Genomic DNA, 6,368 nt, shown 5'->3' with positions numbered 1-6,368 from the left:
ATGGTCTTCGAATGTCATAACTACTCCGAAAACAAAAAGGTAAAGCTTGCTGCAATTGAATTCACTGATTATGCTATTATTTGGTGGGCTATGCTTGAATCTTCGTTGATCTTCTTTGCTCTTGAATTTGCGTAAAAAGATGGATTCCCAATTGTGTGCTTAGCTTGGTCTTATATAGGGTGGAAAATTTGGAGAAGAAGGTAGTTTCCTTGTGCAATTAGGATTCCTTTACTATGCCTTTTCGTCATCTCGGACGGCCGTCCTGAATTTTGTACTAAAACTCGGACGGCCGTCTAAAAACCAGAGACTGCTTCTGCTTCTCAGACGGCCGTCCCAGTTTTAAGTGTAAATCTGGGACGGCCGTCCCAGGCTATATTTCTGATTTTTGACCTTTTCACTTTTGGCCCATATTCTCTCCAAAATTGCAGTTTTTACCCCATACTTTTCCAATTCTTCAGTTTGTACCTAAAATACAATAAATCAACTTTTTAAGCACCAATTATCGTTAAAACAAACCAAAAGCCCCAATTAAAAGGTACGATTAAGTGTAGAAATATACACTTAACACACCCCCAAACTTGAACTTTTGCTTGTCCTCAAGCAAAATCTACCAATAAGCAAATAACTTAACTACTACATCTCATTACATAGATCAATGACCAACTTCACGTTTTCAGAACTTGTAATTATAATGATAATTCTTAGGCATTCGCAAGCTCAAAATTCAACAGCACTTAGTCACTGACCATTATCAAAAACCACAAATCATACAATTGCTTCAAGCATCCAATATTTGCAAATTAAAGATAGAAAGAATTTATACTTACATGCATATGTTTGACTCCAAATACTCACCAAATTATTCTACTCTACTAATATCGAACATTGAGCTATTGGGAGCATTGAGGCTTTGTGGCTTTGTGGCTTTCAATTGTTAGGCTCTTTGGTTCGAGGTAGGAAATATGGGTATATGTGGCTATTCTTCTTGAATTGAGGTGATTACGCCAAAATTTGAAAGATAGGCGTTTGAAACAATGAATTCACCTCTAAGGACTTTAATCAGCTCGATTCTTAAAATTTCAAAAGTCTCCACTTTTGCTCTTAAGACAATAGATCGAGCTTTCAAAACAATTCAACAACTAGTCCTTACTTCTCCCTTCTAGTCTCCGTCTTCTTCTTTTTCTTTTTTTGTTTCTCTCTCTTTTTTGTTTCTTTTTCTTTTTTTGTTCTCTTTTTTTTTTTTTTTTTTTTCGAAGAAGAAGGACCTTATAAAAATTTTCGACCGAACTCCAAGGGGGTAATTTTTCAAGAATCTCCACTTTTCTACCTTATACACTTTGGCTAAAAGAAAGAACACCTTTTCTCCGAGGCTCAAATCAAGGTTCTAATGATAATTTTGATAAAAAGGTCGGCTTGAAATGCTCAAACGGTTCAAAGAAGGCCCAAATCATATCCCAAATCACTCACTACTCAATACTTCGTATCATAAATTTCCCAAGGTGAGTTTTAAAACTGAACATAGCATGATCTAGAACAAATTAATTCCAAATTTAAAATACAAAACATTCAACCAAAGCAATGCACAAAGTGTGATTCCTAGCAATAATTCGCTTCTAAGTTCCGTTGAATCGAAAGCTAAACAAACATCTAATCCTTATCACAACAAAACAAGTAATTTCATCATCAAACACTGATCATCTCTCATCATCATAACTCATCGATGCGTTCGACTCAAGCATTTTTTTTTAATTCCGGAAAAAACGATAAAAGCAAAAAAAAAAAAAAAAAAAAAAACCTGATGCATGCAAACTAAAGCAAATAAGCACAAAAACATGTTTTTCACCCTCAAACTTAAAACTTTCGTTGCCCTCAACGAAATTAACACAAAGTTTAAGGATAGAAAACACCTGATTTAGTCGGAATCGTTGTCCTCGGGGTGTGAGAATTTGTGGGAAAGAAATTTGATTTTCCTCTTGCGAAGATGCCCTCTCTGTCTCTCGGATGACCACCCCGATCGCAATTCCGACCTTAAAAATAAGAAATCAAATAAATTAATTAGAATGCATGCCTATGAAAATAAAAATAAAACATAAAATTAAAGAAAAATATGAAAAACAGTAAAGCTCGGGTTGCCTCCCGAGAAGCGCTAAGTTTTAAGTCTTCAGCCAGACTTTGCTTCTTGAAATTTTTATGTCCAATCCAAAGCCTTGTAGAATGCGCATCCATCCATTGGCTTTATAACTTAAATTGGGACCAATGTATGAATAACATTGCAATATGTCAGGGTCCACTTTAGCTTGTAGTCTTTCTTGGTTGTAATCAATCGGTACGAAGCCAAGATGGGATCTTCATCACCCGCTCCCTCAAATCGGTACACAAAAGCCTCAAGTCTTCGTATAACCTCCACTTCAAACACATTCGCCTTCTCATCAACCTCTATTGATGCCTTCAAAGCCACGTCAGGAACAACGATAAGATCCTCAATTTGAATATTTGCACTAACCACATCCATCTCCTTCATCTCTTGTTCCGAGATATCTTTGGAGTTTAGCTCGATTGCATTCTCAGATTCATCATCCTTAAGCGTCTTCGTAATTTCTTTTTCCCTCTCATCGACACTATTTCCTAGGTCTAAAGGATTTTTCTCACTACAAGTTTCAGACAGATTTTCTTTGTTGCAACCATTCTCGATATTGTCTGAAATATTTTCAAGAGACCTCTTGAGCTTCATCTCTTCTAACATTATTTCCAATCTTCGGATAGATGCTTGAGTGGATTTCATAAAATCTTCAAGGATGGATTTCCTATAACACTCCTCAATAGTGGATTCTCGTGGCCTTGCATAATAGGTTTGAAAATCATCAAATTGCGGCTCTTGATGTTGAAAATTGTGGAAATCGTGGCTTGGAATGCTCTGCTCGTACGTGATGGTGTATGTGTTCCAATAACCGTCGTTGGTATTATCTATGAAATTATTCGCTTTCGGTGCATACGAACATTGGTTAGTGTAATGATCTCCACCACATATTGAACAAAGTGACGGCATATCATAGGTATTTTGGAGGTATTCGCCAGACGGAAGCCATTCATATCCCGTTTGAGTTGCGCGAAAATTGTAACTTGACATGTAACCAAAGAAAAAAAAATATTAAAAAAAATTAAAACGAAAAAAAAATAAAACTAAAAATTAATTTGGGTGAATCGTGAAAATTGTTCAAATTTAGAGCTTGAATAAAATAAATAATTAAAATATTCCCCGGCAACGGCGCCAAAAACTTGTTGGTGGATAACCTACACGCAAGTGCACGTATCGTACAAGTAATAAAGTGGATTTTTAAGTCCAAGTATCGATCCCACAGAGAATATTTAATTATCTAATCCTAGACGTTAAATTCTACCAATTGCTATCAAGCCCACCCTACACAGTCGAAAGATGATTAATTAACTAAATTAAACTAAAGCAATTAAAAAGACAAAAGCAAGAAACAAATAAAAACGAAGATTGATCCGAGAAAGCAAGCCTAGGATTTTATTCTTCCCCCTATGTGATTATTACTCCCCCAATTCCTTCAAATATGCAAGTAATTAACCCGGATTATTAATCTGAGATGCTAAATTAATCATAATCCGCTTCCGCGTGTATTACGATTCTAATACTCTAGATTCAATTACTGTATTCCTACGCAATTAATTTTAGAACACAACATTAAACACAAATCTCAATAATGGCTATCTAAGAGATTAACTATATTCCTATGTTAATACCAAAAAAGCTCTTCTACTACAGTTCTAATTATTAACCCGATCTTCCGATTCATGCGATTAATAATAACATAAAAGCACGTAAGGTGATCAAATTCATGCACTTAATAAAACAAGTAGAAGAAATAATCCGGAATTAAAACTTGCATAAAATCATAGAAAAGGGTTCATAAATCCCACATAGGGTTCCAAATAAAATCCTTGAAATAAGGACTTAGCTACTCGTAGTTCTTATGATAAAGAAAATAAAATAAATAAATTAAATAAGAAAAACTATGCTTGAATCTTCGTTGATCTTCTTTGCTCTTGAATTTGCGTAAAAAGATGGATTCCCAATTGTGTGCTTGGCTTGGTCTTATATAGGGTGGAAAATTTGGAGAAGAAGGTAGTTTCGTTGTGCAATTAGGATTCCTTTACTGTGCATTTTCGTCATCTCGGACGGCCGTCCCGAATTTTGTACTAAAACTCGGACGGCCGTCTCAAAACCAGAGACTGCTTCTGCTTCTCAGACGGCCGTCCCAGTTTTAAGTGTAAATCTGGGACTGCCGTCCCAGGCTATAGTTCTTCAAATTTTTGACTTTTTCACTTTTGGCCCATATTTTCTCCAAAATTGCAGTTTTTACCCCATACTTTTCCAATTCTTCAGTTTGTACCTAAAATACAATAAATCAACTTTTTAAGCACCAATTATCGTTAAAACACACCAAAAGCCCCAATTAAAAGGTACGATTAAGTGTAAAAATATACACTTAACAGATCAATAGTTGAAGGAAATGAGGAGAAATTATGAGCTACTTGTTGAGACATGGGATAAGATGAAGGCCATCATGAGGAAACGTTTCATTCCAAACTACTACCACAGAGAGTTGTTCAACAAGTTACAATGCCTAACTCAAGGATCGAGGAGCGTCGATGAGTACCATAAAGAGATGGAAGTTGCAATGATCCTAGCAAGTGTACAAGAAGATAGGGAAGCTACCATGGCTAGATTCCTATATGGTTTAAATCGTGAAATAGCAGATGTCGTGGACATGCAACACTATGTGGAGCTGACGGATATGGTGCACCAAGCTATCAAAGTTGAGTAATAACTGAAGCGGAGGAATTTGGTTAGGAAGGGAATAGGTGCAACCACTTCAAATTCGTGGAAGACAGCACCTAAATGGGACGAATGACCATCAACCAAACCTAAATTCGAACCTTCTAAGGATGCCAAACCAGCGACAACATTCAAACTAGGTAACACTGAACCCTCCACTTCTAACAATCTAGATATAAAGTGTTTCAAGTGCCATGGCAGGGGACACATAGCTAGTGAGTGCCCGAACAAAAAGGTTATGGTGATAAATGCCCAAGGGGAGATCGAATCGGAGGATGAAAATGAAGACGAGGTAGATGAGTTGCCATCTTTTGGAGATACATACGAAGAGAAATATTCTGCAGAGGGCGAGTTATTAGTGGCAAGGCGAGCTCTTAGTGCACAAGGTAAAGAAGAAGAGAACAATCAACGAGAAAACTTATTTCATACTCGTTGTTTTGTAAATGGTAAGGTTTGCAACGTTATTATTGATGGTGGGAGCTGCACTAATATTGCAAGTACTAAATTAGTTGAGAAATTGGGGTTGCCTACCTTGAGGCATGCTCGACCATACCGACTTCAGTGGCTAAACAATAGTGGAGAAATCAAGGTGACAAAGCAAGTGTTAGTGGCATTCTCCATTGGCAAGTATGGGGATGAAGTGTTGTGTGATGTGGTGCCTATGCAAGCATGCCATGTCCTATTGGGGAGACCGTGGCAGTACAACCGCCGAGCAACACATGACGGATACACCAATCGGTACTCTTTTATCATTAAAAAATAACCCATGACACTTGTACCGTTAAGTCCAAAACAAGTTCTTGAAGATCAATTCAAGATACAAAAATAAGTGGGAAGTGTAAAGAAAAAGAGAGAGATGGTGAGATTGAGTAAAAAAAAGGAGAAAAGAGAAAGGGAGAGAAGTGTCAAAACAAAAGACGTGATAAAAAAAATGAGAGTGCACGAGGGGAAAAATACAACTTCATTGCAAAACAAAAATGAGATCAAGAGAGCTTTATTATCGCAACAACCCCTTAATAGTACTTATGTACAAGGAGGCCCTTTTGAGTACTAACGAACTCGTCGGATCATTACCGAGCAATGTTGTTTCACTTTTGCAGGAGTTTGAAGATGTCTTTCCCGAGGAGATACCACCAGGCTTACGTCCAATTCGAGGAATTGAGCACCAAATTGACTTCATACCCGGTGCAAAAATTCCAAACCGACCAGCCTATCGGAGTTGCCCAGAGGAGAGAAAGGAACTTCAATGGAAGGTTGATGAGCTACTGGAGAAATGACATATTAGGGAGAGTATGAGCCTTTGTGCAATTCCGGTGTTGCTAGTACCTAAGAAGGATGGGACATGGAGGATGTGTGTTGATTGTCGAGCCATCAACAATATCACGGTAAAGTATCGTCATCCTATTCCTAGAATAGATGATATGTTAGATGAATTGCATGGGTCTTGCGTGTTCTCTAAAATTGTTCTTAAGAGTGGTTATCATCAAATTAGAATGAAAGAAGGTGA

General features: G+C 37.2%; 1 pseudogene; it reads left to right on the top strand.

Annotated features, from left to right (window-relative positions):
• Nucleotides 1-6,368, top strand: LOC105963045 (uncharacterized; annotated as a pseudogene).

The sequence above is a fragment of the Erythranthe guttata genome, chromosome 2 (genome assembly GCF_056151865.1).
Source record: "Erythranthe guttata isolate IM_541 chromosome 2, IM_541, whole genome shotgun sequence".
NCBI lineage: Eukaryota > Viridiplantae > Streptophyta > Magnoliopsida > Lamiales > Phrymaceae > Erythranthe > Erythranthe guttata.
Note: the sequence above shows the minus strand (reverse complement) of the source record. Positions and strands in the feature narration are given on the sequence as shown.